Source organism: Nicotiana tomentosiformis, chromosome 7 (assembly GCF_000390325.3).
Source record: "Nicotiana tomentosiformis chromosome 7, ASM39032v3, whole genome shotgun sequence".
NCBI classification, from domain to species: domain Eukaryota; kingdom Viridiplantae; phylum Streptophyta; class Magnoliopsida; order Solanales; family Solanaceae; genus Nicotiana; species Nicotiana tomentosiformis.
The window spans coordinates 16188192-16207345 of NC_090818.1; the positions used below are offsets into that span (position 1 = coordinate 16188192).

Sequence of the window (19154 nt, forward strand, 5' to 3'; positions counted from 1 at the left end):
TGTGATTGGATTAAATATCGTAATTACGGATCCATAGCAACAACAATCGTCGAATTCCGATGTCGTATGAGAGAGTTATACCCATTTTCGTGTCGGACAAAATTGCTGGTTTCTGGTGCGAATCTTTGTTCTTTGCGAACGCGAAAGAGGTTCCGCAAATGCGAAGAAATATTTCTGGGTTGACCGGTCAACGCGAAAAATTGCTCTTCGCGAACGCGAAGGTCTCCCATGAAGGCAATGAAGAAAAATCATCTAGACAATGTTTTAAACCGAGAATTTTAGTTCTAGAGCTCCATTTGAGGTGATTTTCATGGCGTTGTTCTCGTATAAACAAGGGGGTAAATATCCGACCTTTATTTTGATGTTTCTCCATTTTTATTTTCGTTGGTTATTATTTTTATCCGTTTTTTGATTGAATAAATTGGGATTTTGAGCCCCAAAGTTGAGAAATGGTAAATCCTTGATTTGAGGGTCGATTCTTGGACGAAATTGGATGATTTTCTGGATATAGACCATATGAGTTATGGGTAATATTTATTTTCAATAATTTTCGGAATCCGAGAACGTGGGCCCAAGGGTTGACTTTATTGACTTTTCTAGCGGAGTTAGAAATTATTATAAATAAATTAATTATGATGTTGGAGTATATTTTTATTGGTTTTTTATGATTGTTTGACTAGTTCGGATCGATGGGAATTTGGTTTGAGGTGTTAGAGAGGCGTTGGAGCCGGTTATGGAACTTTGGAGTGACGTAAGTCTCATGTCTAACCTTGTGAGGGGAAATTACCACGTAGGTGTTATATTCTTATGTGCTACATGTTGTGGGAGCTACGCACGTATGAGGTGACGAGTATCCGTGCGTATGCTAGAATTTCTGATTATGTACGGGTAGACTTAGGTTCATGCCATGCTATAATTGTACTATTTGAGTTATCTTTGCTCATTTAAATTCCTTTATTTCGTGTTACGACTTGAGACTAGACTTGCATAGGGTGATAGAATCGCTATTGTAGAGATGTGATGAGCTACTTAATAATCCGCGGAATAATTTGTGCTTCTCTTATGAATTTCTCCTGCATTGTGCGTATTCATTGCAAGGTTTTCCTTAAAATTCATAAATCACACGTTTATTTGTGAGTGGGGTCAGGGATCCGTTAAAGCTTCTTATTCTAATGGGATCGGGTCATTCGCCTCAGCAAGATTATGTATCACACTCTTATGGGAGCGGGCTATTCGCCTCGCCAGTATAATAGATGCATCTATGGTTCGTTTATGGTAGGCTATAATTACATGTTTTTGTCATTTATTTCACTTTAATTTACTACACTTTAATTGAGTTAGAGCTTTAATCACTAGTGTTTTGCACTTATTGTGTGTTTTATGCCTTGTAGGAGTGATTTCGAGTGATGTAAATTTTGTGGAGCTAATTCGAGTGATTTCGAGCTTTGAAGTCTGAGTAAAAGCCTAAGGGATTAAGCCGGGATCGTGTTCGAGGGTCGAGGACCAAGTCTGGATGTCAAAATCGAAAAACAATCTGTACTCTGAGAAATTTGCACTAATGTGACACACTATGCTACGCGCTAGTGCAAAAAGTGCCCAGAAATTGTTTTGTGAAGTGTTCTGGAAATTGCCATAAGTGCGGTGCAGCATGCGGCGCGGTAGCCCAAAAATGTTAGAGTGACTTCTCATTTCCGCTAAAAAGGGTTGTTTCGTCCGGGGTTTGTTTTGGGGGCGGCTTAAATACACCAAAACACCATTTTAGAAGACTTTTTGACACATTTTCGACCTAAGAAGGCTAAGGAGGAGTTGGAAGAACACAAGCACAAGGATTTCATCATTCCTTCCTCATTCAAGATCCGGGTTTGCATTGAATTTATGTTTTCCTATACTTTAGTCACATTTGTGAAGAACTTCTCCATGTCTATGGAGTAGATCCTTTTGGGTTTTAATGGATTTGGTGTATTGATGATTGTTTGTCGATTATAACTCTATTTTTATATATTTGAATCATTTTTGAAAGATTTAATTGTTGCATCTATATTCACTTGTTCTTGTAATAGAAAGAGGCATAACTTGTGATATCTTTGCATTATATTGTTGGTTGAGTTCATATATTCTTCTAAGTAATCGAAAGAGGCTAGTTGAATCATTGATTAAACCTAGTTAGGAAAATAATCGAAAGAGGTTTTCCTAAAGATCGATCCACTATGCATTCTTGCATATCTTCACAATGCTTAAATTGGTTCATCTTGTGAGGTTAAGACTTAATCGAGAGAGGAGTTTTTGCTAAACGTTTGAACCAATAATAAAGTGAATTCGAGAGACTCACTTGATCATTAGAAGTGAATTATCTAGAGTTAGATCCCGAACAATTATCTTGCTTTTATTCCGTCAAAACCCAATACTCTCCCATCGATAACCTTAATTACTTATTCCTTATTTTGATAGTCACTAGTCAATAGCTGTAGATTTTAGATTATTAGTAATATAAATCTCAATTGTTGATCCTCCTGGATAGCAATAAAGCTAGAAACTACGAGAATATTATGTTATATCAAATCTAAATCGACCCTTGATTAAAGACCAGTTCGAGAATGCGGTACCAAGGCTTGGTAGAGCATTAGGTGACTATGCCAGACCAGTCTACAATCAAGGATTGTCAAGTGTTAGACCACCTCCAATTGCAGCCAATAATTTTGAGTTGAAGCAAGGTTTGCTTCAAACCATTCAAAACAATTGCATTTTCATAGGGAAGATGAACGAAGATCCAAACACGCATCTGATGGACTTTGAGGAGACTATGAACACCTTGCAATACAATGGGGTGTCACAAGATGCAATGTATTTAAGGGCATTTCCCTATTTACTTAAAGATGATGCGAAGTAGTGGCTTCGAAGCTTGCCAAATGGATCAATTAGAACATGGGTGGAAATGACCAGAAAACTTCTTAATAAATATTTCTCCTCAGCTAAGACGGGCAAGTTTAGAAGAGAAATCTATAACTTCTGCCAGAAAGAGAATGAAACTATTTTTGAAGAATGGGAGAGGTTTAAGGAGATAGTTAGAAGGTGTCAACATAGTAGAATTGAACTCTAGATACAACTCCAGGATTTTTGGGATGGATCGACACCGACCTCGCATAGATTATTTAGCAATGCAGTTGGAGGCCCCTTTATGAAGAAGACTCCAGAGGAGATAGTTACAATTCTTGATGAGTTATTCGAAGATGCTAATCAGTGGCCCTCTCATAGTGTGGAAAGAAGAAAATCAACTGATGTTCACCAAGTTGATGCTACTACATCTGCGCAAGTACAGCTTGATGTTATGGATGAAGAAATACGAAAGTTAATTGTAGCTTCGATGCAAAATGTGCACCATACATCTTGTGATATATGTGGAAGAGGACACACTACTCATGAGTGTCAAGCTTCAACTGAAGAAGTGAATGTTGTAGGGTACTATAATTTTAATGGAATGGGTCAGAGGCACCCCGAGTTTTCATGGAGTTCACCTGGGGGTACTGCAAAAGCATGGCAACAAAACAGCCCCAGATTCCAGGAACAAGGAGCTCCAGGTTTTCAAAATCAACAGAGGCAGCAGTATCAACCTCCACAGTCTAATCAACCCAGCATGGAAGATCTTATGGTGACCTTCATTATCAAGATGGATGATAGGCTTGATGCCCATAATGCAGCTATCAAAGAATTGGGTACATCTTTTTAAAGCCTAGAAAGACAGATTGGGCACTTAGCTACTCTAAATGTCTAAGAGAGCCCTAGGAACACTCCCGGGTGATATAGAAAGAAATCCCAAGGAAACAGTGAATGTTGTAACTTTGAGAAGTGGGCAAGTGTTGAAAGATCTCACCCCAATCCACAAAGATATGAGACATGAAAAAGAAAGTGAGGAGAAGTTGAAAAGTGGTGTCGAAAAGAAGAAGGAAGAAAACTCGAGAAGGGAGGAACCTGAGGCGAGCAAGCATATGCCTGCACTTCCTTTTCCCCGAAAGCTAAGTAGATAAAAGCTGGACAAGCAGTTCGAGAGATTTCTAGATGTGCTTAAACAGGTTCATGTAAACCTACCATTCACATAAGTGCTCTCACAAATGCCGGCTTATGCCAAGTTCTTGAAGGAGGTCTTGACAAAGAAGAGGAAAATAGAAGAGACCTCAGTGGTCAACCTCACAGAGCATTGCAGTGCAACATTGCAAAACAAACTCCCACAAAAGTGTGGAGATCCAGAGAGTTTTACCATACCTTGCTCTTTAGGCACTGCTAATTTTGATAAGTCTCTATGTGATTTTGGTGCCTCAATTAATTTAATGCCTCTATCTATTTATAGGAAACTGGAGAAGGAGATTGGGGAGATAAGGTCTACACCAATATCTTTGTAGCTGGCAGACCAAACGACTCTAATACCCGAGGAAATAGTTGAAGATGTCTTAGTTCGGGTAGATAAGTTTGTATTTCATGTTGATTTCATAGCGGTTAATATGGAAGAGAACAAGGAGGTCCCCCTCATCCTAGGAAGACTATTCCTAGCAACGGGTAGAGAAATATTAGATATACATGAGAGAAAACTCATGCTTAGAGTGGATGAGGAGACTATGACTTTTGAGATGGATGTAGAAACAGGGGTAAAAGAGGAGAAGCTAGCTGTTGGTGTTGTGTAGAAAGTAAAGGGAGAGAAAGAGAAGGTTGCAGTGAGTGAGAAAGAAAAGTGTAGGGTGTACCCCAAGAAGGCCGAGAAGAAGCTATCTGCATGGATGAGTGCACTAGTTCGAGCGCAAGGGATGGATCCCAACTTCGACTCAAACCTCGACTAGATGTTCAGGGAAGTTTTCCTTACCACTAGCTTTTATTTGTGTGTCATAGGGACATGGCACAATTTAAAGTGTGGGGTGGGGATGTATAAATGTCTATGTATATGTGTGTTTTTGTAATTCATTCGAATATATATATGTATAAATGTCTATGTATATATGTTTTTGTAATTCATTTGATTGAAAATTTTAAATTTTTTTATTTTTCCCGACGATGGATGTCATTCAACAGGTTTCTTGATGGATTAAGTCGAAAGAAAAAGACAAAAGATTTTGTTTAGGTAGTGTCTGAATTTCCCCCTTTGGTTTTTCTTTGTGCAACGGTTCATTTCCAAGGGTTTTGTTTGAACCGGGTATAGTTAGTTTTTATTTTTTATTTTGAAGTAGGAAACCTTGTGCTGTGATTTGAAATGAAAGAAATATCTCTTGACTGTATTATGCCTTGAGAATAGTAAGTGCTTTAGTTGTGACGCTTAGGCTCAGTTTTTGACTCTTGTGTAAGAACCTTAAATTGTATGATCTTAACTTTGTTTAACTACATTGATTAGAGTGTCTTGATGAGCCCGATCCTTAGTGAGTTTTGTTTCATGTGTGTGTGAGGTTTTGCTCATTCTGTGCATTGCATTTGATGTCTAGAACTTGCCCCGTGTGTTTGTAAAGCGAAATAGTAGTTTTATTCAGTCTTAGAAGTGATATAGGCGTTTCTTTGTTGAGCCAGTTATATGTTGTTATCCACCTAATTGTTATGTATCTTAGTTAACCCCTTTGAGCCTGTGATCCTGTTTCTTTAGCAACCACATTAAAAGCCTTACCCATTTATTTGAATTGACCATCTAGTTGAACCTTTAACCTCTCGTGAGTACTTGAATTTATTATGAACTTTGTAAAGGTTTAAGTGTGGGGTGGGGTGTTGAGCACTTGAAATTTGTTATGAGCACTTGATAATCTTAATTGCTTATTCCTTGTTTCGATAGTTACTATTCAATAGCTGTAGATTTTAGATTATTAGTCATATAAATCTCAACTGTATATCCTCCTGGATAGCTATCAAGCTAGAAATTACGAGAATACTGTTTAAATCCAATCCTTGTGGATACGATATAAAACTATATTATCTTTGACTAGCGAGTACAATTTAAGTGTGTGTTTTGCGCTCGTCAAATTTTGGCATCGTTCGATCCTTGGAAGTGCACACATTATGATGGGATTGAGCCTTTCGCCTCGGCAGCATCGTTCATAATATTTGATAAGAAATCAGCGTATCTGTGTGCTTGTTTTCCTGATTTGAGCTGTGACGACCTATCTGGTGAGGTCCATTTTATATATACTCTAGTTGAGTAGGTAACTGCTAATTGAGAGCTTGAGTTTACCGTTCAGATGAGGATTGTACCACATTTTTATATTGGTTTATACCGTTTATTTACTCTTCCTCGTACTTGTTTACTTTTTACTATACATGATTTATTGGACCACTAGTAAGTATCGATGTCGACCCCTCGTCACTACTTCTTCGGGGTTAGGCTAGATATTTACTAGGTACGCGTTGATTTATATACTCATACTACACTTCTGCACTTATTATGCAGGTTTACATTTTTGGTGGTCTCTTGGGCGCAGAGGCGCAGCTATTGCGGGGACTTTACGGTGAGCTGCATTCTATATTACGATCTATAGCATACAGAGTCTCCATCAACGTTATTTATATTCTCCTGTCTAACTTGTATTCCAGACAGATATTGTATTTTATTATATTTTCTAGTTAATGCTCATGCACTCGTGACACCGAATTTTGGGGGTTCCTACTGGATGTTTAGTATGGTAGTTCACGTAATTATTATCATTTCACCCTGAAATCTTTATTTTATACTATTTAATTAATGGAAATTATGATTTCAAGTAATAAAAATGAGTAATTAAGTTGATCAATCATCGTTGGCTTGCCTGGTGGCGGTGTTAGGCGTCATCACGACCTATAGTGTATTTTAGGTCGTGGCAGTATTTTTATTGTAGTCCATAGTATATACTCATGCACTTGTGACACCGAATTTTGGGGGTACCTACTGGATGTTCATTATAGTAGTTCGCGTAATTATTATCATTTCACCTTGTAATTTATACCTTATACGAAAATTGAAAAATAAAATCATGGGTTTTCTACGAGTACTAGATTTTACACTACTTATTCAATAGGATTCATGATTTCAAAAATAATAAAATGAGTAAATAAGTTGATTAATCATCGTTGGCTTGCCTGACAGTGGTGTTAGGCGCCATCATGACCTATAGTGGATTTTGGATCATGACAATTAGTATAAGTTTTGATATAACAAATTGCATGGAGTATAATTACATATTTGATTAGGGCTAAAATATAGATTTATCTAGTTATCTATTAATAAGGCACAACGATCATATTATTCTCAAACAAATCACATTTACCATCCAAATGTAATAGAAATTTGTTTCGTTTTATTAGTATAAGTTTTGTTATAACGAATTGCATGAAATATAATTACATATTTGATTAGGACTAAAATTTAGATTTATCTAGTTATCTGTTAATGAGGCACTACGATCATTATATATATATATATATATATATATATATATATATATATATATATATATATATATATATATATATATCACATTAACAAATGTCTATTTAATATCTATATGATTGGGACTAAACGTTAGTTTATTTAATAACATTAACAAATGTCTATTTAGTTGTTAGTGCCTATTTAAATATTAGTATATATGACAAACTACTAAAGTATATATTAGTCTATTACAAGCAAGAATTAAAATAAATTGGTAACATATTTTGCATTAAATGCTTCTGACTTGATGTTCATCCCCACTGTTGGATTTTCCTCAAAAAGTACAAAAGCAACATTATAGCCACAAGGCTACTAATTTCCTTTCAAAAGTCTTTTCCTCACCAAACAAACTCCCTCCAAACGCTACTTCCGTCTCCATTGTGTTGCATCTTCATCTTCTTCTTTTTTTCATTTTCTTTACCGATCAAAAATGTCTTCTTCTACCTCCTCAACAACAAATCAAAAGGGGAAAGGTTTGTTAAGACCAATAAAAAGTGTAGGCCGACTTTGATGATAAATCACTTTGGAACCATCTCAAAGTTCTTTCACTTACTCCAACTGGTGGTGGAAATAGAATATGATCATGTAACTATTGTAACAAAAGAGTTACGGGATCATATTCTAAAGTCAAAGCTTATTTGTTAAAAATCCCTGGTCAAGGTGTTCAAATATGTAAATAGATAAGCAGAGAAGTTTGTGAAGCTTTGAATCAAGAACATGAAGAAGTTGAAAATAAAAAAGCATATGTACAACTTGATGTGAGGAAAAAATTAGATTACATATCTCTTCCTGAAGGGTCAGGTTTATCACATTTAAAAAAAAAAAAAGGTTCAAACGTGGGAGCTCTAGAGAAATCGTTCGGCATTGAGAATAGAAACATCGTAGACAAAATGGCTACCCGCATGTTCTACGTTTCAGGTTTATCCTTTAACTTTGCGAAGTCTCCTTATTTTAGAAAGTATTCAGAGTTTTTGTCAAAGACTTCTATACCCGATTATGTTCCGCCAACGTACATTAGGTTAAGAACTACTCTTTTAGCTCATAAAAAAGCTCATATTGCTAGAAAATTGCAACCTATTAAGGATGCATGGAAGAGAAAAGGGTTGTCTACTTGTTCCGATGGATGGTCGGATATTAATAGGCGACCATAGATAAACATAATGGTTGTCAAGACCAAACATCCACTATAGGTCATGATGGCGCCTAATGCCACCGTCCGACAAGCCAACAGTGATTGATCAACTTAATTACTGATTTTTATTACTTGAAATCATAATTCCCATTAATTAAATAGTATAAAATGAAGATTTTCATGGTGAAATGATAATAATTACGTGAACTACTATACTAAACATCCCGTAGGAACCCCCAAAACTCGGTATCACAAGCACATGAGAACCAACTAGGAAATATAATAAAATACAACAAATGTGAGGTAGAGTAAACAAATGAAACAAACAAGTATAAATACGTGGTACAATCCTCCTCTCAACAATAAACTCAAGCTCTCATTTAGCAGATACCTCCTCAAGAAGAGTATATATATATAATGTACCTCACCAGATAGGTCGTCACAGTTCTAATCAAGAAAACTCACAGATACACTAGCTTTATATTAAGAAGCTTTAACGGGTCCTTGACCCCATTCACGAATAAATGTGCGAGTTATGAACTTTAAGGAAGATTTTCGATGAAAACGCATATCGCGAGAGAAATTCGTAAAGGGAGCACAATTATTCTGCGACTAAATCAAGTAGCTCGCCACATCTCTACAATAGAGAGTCTATCACTCTATGCAAGTCTAGTCTCAAGTCGTAAGGCAAAATAAAGGAATTTAATTGAGCAAAGATAACTCAAATAGTACAATTATAGCATGGCGTGAACCTAAGTCTACCCGAACATAATCAGGAATTCTAGCATACGTACGGACACTCGTCACCTCGTACGTGTATAGCTCCCATAACATGTAGCAAATAAGAATATAACACCTACTGGGTAATTTTCCCCTCACAAGGTTAGACAGGAGACTTATCTCGCTCCGAAGTTCCATAGCCGGCTCCAACGTCTCTTTAACACCTCGAACCGATGGCCATCATTCAAAAACTAGTCAAACAATGTGCAAACAAATCAAAATATACTTTAATACCCATAATTAATCAATTTAAACAAATTCCCAACTCCGCTCGAAAAAGTCAATAAAGTCAACCCTCAGGCCCACATGAACGGATTTCGAAATATTTTGATAATAAACTTTACCCATAACACCACGAACTCAAATATATAATTTATTCCAAATTCCACGTCCAATTTCGTGGTCAAGGTCCAAAAATATCAAATTCTAGGTTTTCTTCAAAATCACACAATTTCCATGTTCAAATCCATGTATAATTCATGTATTTAACTCACAATGTGAAGAAATAACTTACTTAGTGATGGGTGATGAAGAAGCTCCCACAAAATCGCCCCAAGCTCGGCTCCCATGAAAGATTTGAGATAAAATGAGCCAAAATCTATTTTTGCAAACTTATATACTGCCCAGGCGACCTTCATCATGAATGCACCACTGCCCCGGACGGAGCACCTCTGAACTCTCCAGAATACCTGAACCACTTATCTCTCATAATCTGCTCTCGGCTCCGCTGACGTACACCCTCAATCCTCCGGGCTATCTCTACAACTCACTCATAAGAAGTACCCATCTCAACCTCTCGAGCCATAGTGGCCTGAATACCAGTATGTAAACCGGCTACAAACCTCCACACTCTCTCCGCCTCAGTAGGGAGTATCATTAATGCATGGCGAGATAATTCAGAAAACCTCGCCTCATAATCGGTCACTGACATCTGACCCTGCTAGAGCTTCTCAAACTGAAACCGCAACTCTTCCCTCTGGGAGGGTGGAATATACATGTCCAAGAAGATACGGGTGAACCTGTCCCAAGTCATGGGAGGAGAATCTGCTGGTTTGCCAAGAGCATAAGACTGCCACCATCTACGGGCTCTACCCTCTAGCTGAAAAGTAGCGAAATCAACCCCCTGGGACTCCAATATCCTCATGTTGTACAGTCTATCCTTGCAACGATCAATGAAATCCTGTGGATCCTCATGTCGCTCACCCCCGAAGACAGGAGGATGTAGCCTAGTCCATCTGTCCAATAGTTTCTGAGGATCCGCGGCTACAGCTTGCCTGGGCTCAGGTGTAGCTGCTGCCACTGGCTGGACTCCACCCATGGGTAGTGCACCCTGGGTCTGATATACAGCAGCTGCTTGTCCATGAGCCTGCGCGGTAGGGGTCTGTGCTCCCCCGCCCGCCTGAGATGTGGCTGGGTCTGCCGGAAATAAACCGGCCTAAGTCATATTATCCATGAATCGCAGCATACGACCCATGACATCCTGAAATCCCGGTGCAGATATGTGTCACACCTCCTTTTTCCAGAAGGGGTGTGATTAGGGGATAAGGGAGTTTTTCCAATTAAAGTGACAATATTCAAAATGGGATTATTTATTAAATTCAGAGTCGCCACTTGGGATAATGTATGGTGTCCCAAGTCACCGGTTTATTTTAAATCCCAAATCGAGGAAATTTGACTTTATTTATGGTCCGCGAACACAGAAGACCGGGTAAGGAATTCTGTTAACCCGGGAGAAGGTGTGAGGCACTCCCGAATTCTGTGGTTTTAGCACGGTCGCTCAACTATTAATAATTGGCCTAATTATCTGATTAATACATATTTATAAACTATTGTGCATTTTAGCTTTTTAACCGCTTTTAATTATTTATGGAGTTTATTTGAATAAGTCGCGATGTCGCGCACTCATTGGTTTTTGTACACATTGCGAATTGTGCCACGTGAAATGTACCCGCGATTTACAACGTGTTGATTTTATTATTAACATTTGAAGTTATAGTCGAGTCACGTGAAACGCACACTCGAATGGGGATTTGCGTATCATGACTATGTCACGGGAACCGTACCCATAGTCACGATAATTTATTATTAATCGCACCTAAAGCATATTACGATTGTTCATGAATTTTTTTTTTTTTTCTAAGGTTTGAGAATATTGTAAGATCAAGAGTCATGAATATTGGATTGGTTGTGGACAAGATGTATAATTTTAACTATTTGGATTTAACAAAAATTGCATTCTTTCAATTAACGATACTAATGGCCTATTCCTGACGGATGAGCACTAAACATTTTGGAACCCAATCCCTTTTATTTTGTTCTTAACACTTATGAATAACTCTGTAGATGAAACAAACCCATCACAATAACCAAATAAGTAATTCAAACTTCACGTTCTAACTAGCTACAGAAGCAATTACAACTTCTGTCTTTCTATTTCCCTAGCAGATTCACAATTCACAAGGAGGCAACTATCATTAATCATACAGCTCAAAACAGAAACCACTTGGAATAAGTTTAATCCTGTAAGTTCATCTTAAGCATGAATCACTGCTTTTAGGAAGCGGGTTCTGTCAACAAACCGTATCAATTTAATCAACCATTACTTAGCAATTTTGACATTTAATTGAAACATGTATTACATCATCAGATATTCATCAAAGAAGGAAACTTAGGCAGATTTGGAAACTAAACAGACCAGATCTAAAAGATCAATTACCCACTGAATATGAACAACTAATGTTTTATTCCCAAACTCGAAATGAACGATAACAGATGAAAATCCACATACCTAAATAGTAGAAAATGAATGAACTCAACCAAATAAAGGTCTGAAATTGTAGAAATGAAACTCAGTAACTTGAAGCAAATGTGTCCAGCAGCAGTCGACACCGATTTGAGAGTTTAATCTTTCTTAAAAACCCAGGGATTAACCAACAAAATCAACAGAAAACCAAATAGCTCTTTGAACCTGCAAATCTAAACTAACATTTTTGGCATTTTTAGTACTTTCAACTGTTGTTCTTATGTTTTCTTTTTGCTACCCTTGATTTCAAATCTAAAGAAAATGAAATTGCAGATGGTGAGGCGAGTCCATGAGTATGGTGTCTGAGAGAGGTGAGAGTGAAAGAGTGAGAGGGAGAGACGGGGTCTGTCCGTTTCTTTTTCTCTATCCCTCAATAGCAAAAAGGTCATATGAACAAACTGAAAAATTCAAATTCATTACAAATTGGGATCAGTACAAGGATAATGGTAATTGATGAATAAACTCAAACTCAGAATTTTAGCTTTTTAATGCAGATACAAACACATCACAGCTGAGCAATTAGTGTAAATAAATCTTATATCAATTAACATGTATACATGAAATTAAACATGGACACAAAATGCGATTCAGATCTTCAAGTGAACATCCTAGTAGAGAAATGCAGAGGTTGATCAGAGGAAAGGATTCAAACTAATTTAGCCTTTAAGCACACCAGATCTAACAGCGTAAAGCAACAAATAACTCCAGCTTCATTGATGATTTCAAGTCAAAGTAACAGAGACGTATGAACATACCTATGAGCAGAACACAGCTGAAATTGGACCAAATAAAGGTCAGAAAAATCAGAGAGAATTCAACTATGCAGATACAACAGCTTCAACAACGACAAAGAGAAATCTGCGCTTCAAAAGGCAGCTTCTCGAGCAGCAGCGAGCTCAAAAACTTCTCAGTCGAAGTCCAGTTTTCAACTCAAAATCCAGAGTGAAAAGAAGAGACGGAATATTTTTTTTTTAATTTTTAGACAGTAATCAAAATAAATGAACCGACGAACACTGAACGTGTTTCTTCTCTTTCTGTATTTTTGTTCTGAAACTAAACCAGAAAAATAAAATAAAATAAAAAGAACGAAGACGAACCACTCAAAAGGAAAAGAACATTGTTTCTTTTTTTTTTTCAGAACCCTAGCTTTCCTTTTCGATTTTCCTCTGAAATTTTTTTTGTTCAAAAAAAAACCACCCCCACAAATCTCTTAACATCCCTATATATACCCGAAATTTTCATACCCTTTTTTCTTTCTTCAAGTCATGCCCAAAATTCCTCTTTCCGTCCGAAAAATCCGCGAGAATCCGATTCTCTTTCTTGTGAACCAAATCGGACAAATGGAGGTCTAGGATCTTGAATCTCTCAGATCCTACGACCACCATTCATCCGAGATTGTTCTCAATACCAAAAGCGCGTGAAGCCTAAGGGAGAGAAGAATCTTTCTGTCAGAGGTCATTATGGGACGGGTGACGTGGAGGAGGGAGGGTGAAGGAACCACGTGCGTGAGTTGGAGGGAGAGTGAACTCGCTTGAGTTCAAGCGAGTTCGGTCGACGGAGGGAGAGAAAAGGGGGTGGGCACCGCTTGGTTAGGAATTAGGTTTAGGGTTCTGGGGGAGGGAAAACGCATAATAGGCTTTTTATATGGGGGGTGAGAGTGGACTGTGTCCGTTGGATGGCGATGGATTTAATGGTCGAGATCGATCCGTCCAAAACGACGTCGTTCGCACTTAGTTGTGAGACTGGACCGGATGAGGGGTTGGGCTTGGCAGAATTCAGGTGATTGTTTGGGCCAAATTGTTTTGGCCCAGATTTAAACCCAAACCGAATTTCCTTCTCTTTTTCTTTTTCCTTGATTTTAAATAAAATTAATTAATCAAAAACCTAAATTAAGTGTTAAATCAATCTAATTTGTAGGAATAAACCTAGTTATCTATTTTACCATTAATTAATTTAGACTAGTGAAGGAAGAATTACTTAATTTGCGATTAAAAGCTAAAAATACAAAAATGACCCATATTTTGTGATTTTCTGTTTAATAATGTAATTAACTTATGTAATTAAATCCTAAATGCAACTAAACCTAAAGTGTTATGCATGAAATACTTTTAGACATTTTGGTGTTTTTCTTATGATTTTTAGAATGTTAAATATGCAAATAAATGCAAGAAACAATTAACCGAAAATCCCTACAAATTCTGTAAAACCTAAAACAATTAAGAAAAAAATCTATTTGTGAATTTTGTAGGAATATTTTAGTTGGGCAAAAATCACGTGCTCACAGCTGCCCCTCTTTGCTTGGAAACATGAAGAGTTTTCGGGCAAAGATACATTGAGCAAATACGAGCGATTTTTGACCGTTTGCATACTCCATGGAAGCATTTTGAAAACGTTTGACCGAACCTTGCTTCCGAGGTTGCCTACATATCCTCGGCTATGGAGGAATCAGGTCAGTGTAGTTCTGGAAATTTTGGTAACTGGAATTACCGAGAAGCTGTGTTTCACTGTTGCTGCTGCTGCTGCTCTTTCTTGCTGAGCTCCTTATTACACCAAAGTCAAAATGAAAAAGAAACTAACTAAGCCTATCAGCTACGAGTTACAAGATTCCTATCTATGGGTCTTCTGAAGCTTGATCTTGAGTCTTGAATGGTTCTTCATGCGGACTTTTGACTTGAACCTTGATGTTTGCTAGCTGCAGGTGCTAGTTCTTTCTTCTTCAGCTTTTCGGATCAATATGGGACATGCAAAACTTGCGACTTCAATCATGTCTCGAGCAGCCCATATCTTTTCATCGACTTCTGCATTTCAGATCCACTTCTCTTTTATTCTGTGTTGAGACTTCTTCCTTTGGCCATTTCCGACTGTCAGCTCGCATTCTTAAGTGACTTCCCTTGTTTTCCAGGTGGGTGCCTGATGACTTGAAATAAATTCCCTCATTTTCCAGGTGGGCGCCTGCTGACTTAAAACTGAAATGAATTCCCTCGTTCTCCAGGTGGGCGCCTGATGACTTAAAAACTTGAAATAAATTCCCTCGTTCTCCAGGTGGGCGCCTGATGACTTAAAACTGAAATAAATTCCCTCATTCTCCAGGTGGGCGCCTGATGACTTAAAAACTTGAAATATATTCCCTCATTCTCCAGGTGGGCGCCTAATGACTTAAAAACTTGAAATATATTCTCTCATTCTCCAGGTGGGCGCCTGATGACTTAAAAACTTTGAAATAAATTCCCTCGTTCTCCAGGTGAGCGCTTGATGACTTAAAAACTTGAAATAAATTCCCTCATTCTCCAGGTGGGCGCCTGATGTCTTAAACTGAAATGAATTCCCTCGTTCTCTAGGTGGGCGCCTGATGACTTAAAATCGAAATAAATTCCCTCATTTTCCAGGTGGGCGCCTGCTGACTTAAAACTGAAATGAATTCCCTCGTTCTCCAGGTGGGCGCCTGATGACTTAAATACTTGAAATAAATCCCCTCGTTCTCCAGGTGGGCGCCTGATGACTTAAAACTGAAATGAATTCCCTCGTTCTCCAGGTGGGCGCCTGATGACCTAAAAACTTGAAATGAATTCCCTCATTCTCCAGGTGGGTGCCTGCAATATAACAACATAGACAAAACAGAGAAAATTTTCTGCCCCAGTTTGTACCAGGAACATTCATTGATTGTTAGTTGCATCTCATTATCCAGGAGGGTCCTGAAACTTAAAATTAGATCCCATTGTCCAGGAGGGTCCTGAAAACTTAAAACTGAACTTATCTGGGACATACTTTCCTCATGGGGGATTCCTAGCAAAGCAAACAAGATTTCTTTCCCCTGGTTAAAACAAAGAAAATTTTGTTAGTTTGAAACTGTGGCGGTTAGTTTGCGGCATCCTTGCTGAAGGTGTCTGCTTCTGCCACTATCCTCTTCATTTTGATTAGCTTCTTAGGGCTACGAAGAATTTCTTGACCTTTCAATCGGGCCTTGAACACAAAACCTCGAAATGACTTGCATCCCTTACACTCAACTCGTCGTGTAACACTTTCATTATGACAATTGTGGAACCTTTGTATTTCCTACAAATTCACAAATCACTTGACCACCTGAACTTCAGTTACCATCGCATTGCTCATTCTAAACCATGTCACTTGGGATGTGCCTGGCCAAATTTTGCTTGGTGCAAATAAAAAGCCGGTAGTGAGCTTTGAAGTCCTTCCTTGCTTGCTTAACAAAAGACTAATTTGATAGAGACTTAGAAAAATAGACCCAAAATAAAAACGAAGCGAAGTGACTTCGAGAATTAGGAATATAAAAATAAAAACTGAGATGACTATTTGAAGAAAAAATTGAAAAGAGACTTATCTGAATGAATCAGCTGGCTATAATGATCATGACACGCATTTCGGATTGATCAGCCTAATCCATCCAACTAATCACATTTCTGTTCATGTCATTTCTTCATACTTCAAAACCTGGGCTTTCAACGATCCAACTTTTCCGTAAAGTTACCAACCTCTTTCGACTTGTAGTGCCCCGAGGGGTTTTCTCCAACAAGCCTCTCTCATTTGTCCATCTCTCAACTCACCGCCGCCTTACGGTGCCCGTGAGGGTTTTCGCCAATAAGACTCTCTCATTTTAACTCTTCCTCATCTCACCATCGCCTTATGGTGCCCGTGAGGGTTTTCACCAATAAGACTCTCTCATTTATTCACTTTTCCTCGTGCCCGTGAACAAAGGTGCTACCCGCGATGTAAATAATACCTTCATCTCACTTGACTTGGCATCCTCAAAGTCGATCAGAAGGTCTTTCTTTGGACTGTAATGTAGGTTTTGGACAGGGTTAGAAAGAAAGGGTGGCATGCAGGCTCAAAATAAGTTGAGATGAAGGGGTTCAAAATTACAACTTTTGGAACCAGATCTTTTTACAAAACTAAAACTTCTGCCCCCGTTTCTTCGAATCTGGGGACTTTTTGGATTTTTTTGAAGGGACCGAACCGTGTAAGGCTGCCTACGTATCCTTAAAAGGAATCAGGTCGAACGTAGTTCAAACATAAGAGTTTTGTTTTTGTCACTTTGCTTTTCTTTTTTTTTTCCTTTCTTTTCTTTTTTCTTTCTTTGCTTTTCTCTTTTCCTTCTTTTTTTCTTTTTCTTTTTTTTTTCTTTTCTCTTTTTTTTTATTCTTTTATATTTCTAACATTGCTTCTGATTCCAAAAGAGGGGTATGAAAGAAAATAAATAAGGCTCAAAAAGGGGTAACAAATGATAAAAGTGTTTGGGATAGCAGAATAAAATGCCTTTGTCATTCCAACTTTGAACGTGTCTAGTACAAAATGCGATTGAAGATAAGCAAAGAAATCATACATAATATCTCTTGACTGCATCAGAATTGATAGCCATATCCACACATTTACCTTCTATGTCTTAATCTGTACAATTAAATATATCCCGAATATACTTCCTTCAAATAAATATCTTACGAATATAATTCTTTCAATGTCGTGAGTTGAGCAATAAACCTGCTGATGTAGTTTAACCTCCTGAGCAGGCTCATCACCTCAGTTTTATTCTTTGTTGGTGGTAGTTCTTGGATGGCCTTAATCTTTGACGGATCCAACTCGATGCCGCGTCGACTGACTATGAATCCCAACAGTTTCCCCGACGGGACACCAAATGCACATTTCGCCGGATTGAGCTTGAGGTTGTACCTGCGGAGCCTTTGGAAAAACTTTCTCAAATCCCCAACATGGTCGGACTGCTTCTTTGACTTTATAACACATCATCTACATAAACCTCAATTTCCTTGTGTATCATGTCATGAAATATAGTAGTCATTGCCCTCATGTAAGTTGCCCCAGCATTCTTTAAACCAAATGGCATTACCCGGTAGCAATACGTCCCCCATGGCATGATGAATGCTGTCTTTTCTGCGTCTTCCTCGTCCATCAGGATCTGATGATATCCCGCATAACAATCCACGAAAGACCCGATCTCGTGCTTGGCACAATTATCAATCAGAATGTGGATATTCGGCAATGGAAAGTTATCCCTTGGACTTGCCTTGTTGAGATCACGATAATCAACACACACCCTCGTCTTACCATCCTTCTTTGGTACTGGTACCACATTAGCTAACCAAGTGGGATACTGAGTGACCCGAATGACCTTTGCCTCCAGTTGCTTTGTGATTTCTTCTTTAATCTTCACACTCATATCAGTCTTGAACTTTCTTAACTTTTGCTTGACAGGAGGGAATGTAGGGTCGGTTGGCAATTTATGAGCTACCAAATCAGTACTCAAGCCCGGCATGTCGTCATACGACCATGCAAAGACATCTTTGTATGCAAATAGTGTTTTGATTATTTCTTCCTTGATTTGCGGTTCCAGATGCACACTTATCTTGGTTTCTCTGACATTATTTTGATCCCCTAAATTTATTGCTTCGGTTTCATTCAAATTAGGCTTGGGTTTTTCTTCGAAGTGTTTTAGTTCTCTACTGACTTCCTCAAATGCCGCCTCTTCATCGTATTTTGTTTCATCATCACCCTTTACTTCTTGGATCGTTATTTCAGAATTAGATTGGCTTTTAAGATTTGGCTGAAAATTCCTCATGCATGTCATGTCATTGAAACCAGCATAAAAGGAACTGTACAGAAAGAAAAGCAAAAACAAAAATGAAACGCTATCAGGATTAATGGAAAACGGGAAATTGTATTTCATTGAAAATAAAAGGATAGGAGGGTTTGTACATCAAAACAAGCAAAAAATAAAAAATCTGGATTACAACCCTGGAATAAACCAAATAGCAGAAAGGAAAACAAAGCAAACTACCAAAACTCCTTCCGGGCGGGGAGAGGAGTAGCTTTCCAATTGCTAAGCTTCACATTTGGCCCAACGAGCTGCACATCGGCATTACTGGAACGTTCCCCGATTTCTACCATATTAACCTCATCAAACAAACTCTGGAATCTCTTGATCAACTCTTCATCAAAGTCGACCATAGGTTTTGGGGCCGCTGATATTGGGCGTTTTGCGACCC

General features: G+C 38.1%; 1 non-coding gene across 1 annotated transcript; it reads right to left on the reverse strand.

The window, feature by feature from the left end:
* Positions 1-2980: 2980 nt before the first annotated feature.
* LOC117276680 (small nucleolar RNA R71) lies at positions 2981-3087 on the reverse strand. Its single transcript, XR_004506948.1, has one exon. It is a non-coding gene; the product is annotated as a small nucleolar RNA R71 (small nucleolar RNA).
* Between the last annotated feature and the right edge of the window lie 16067 nt (positions 3088-19154).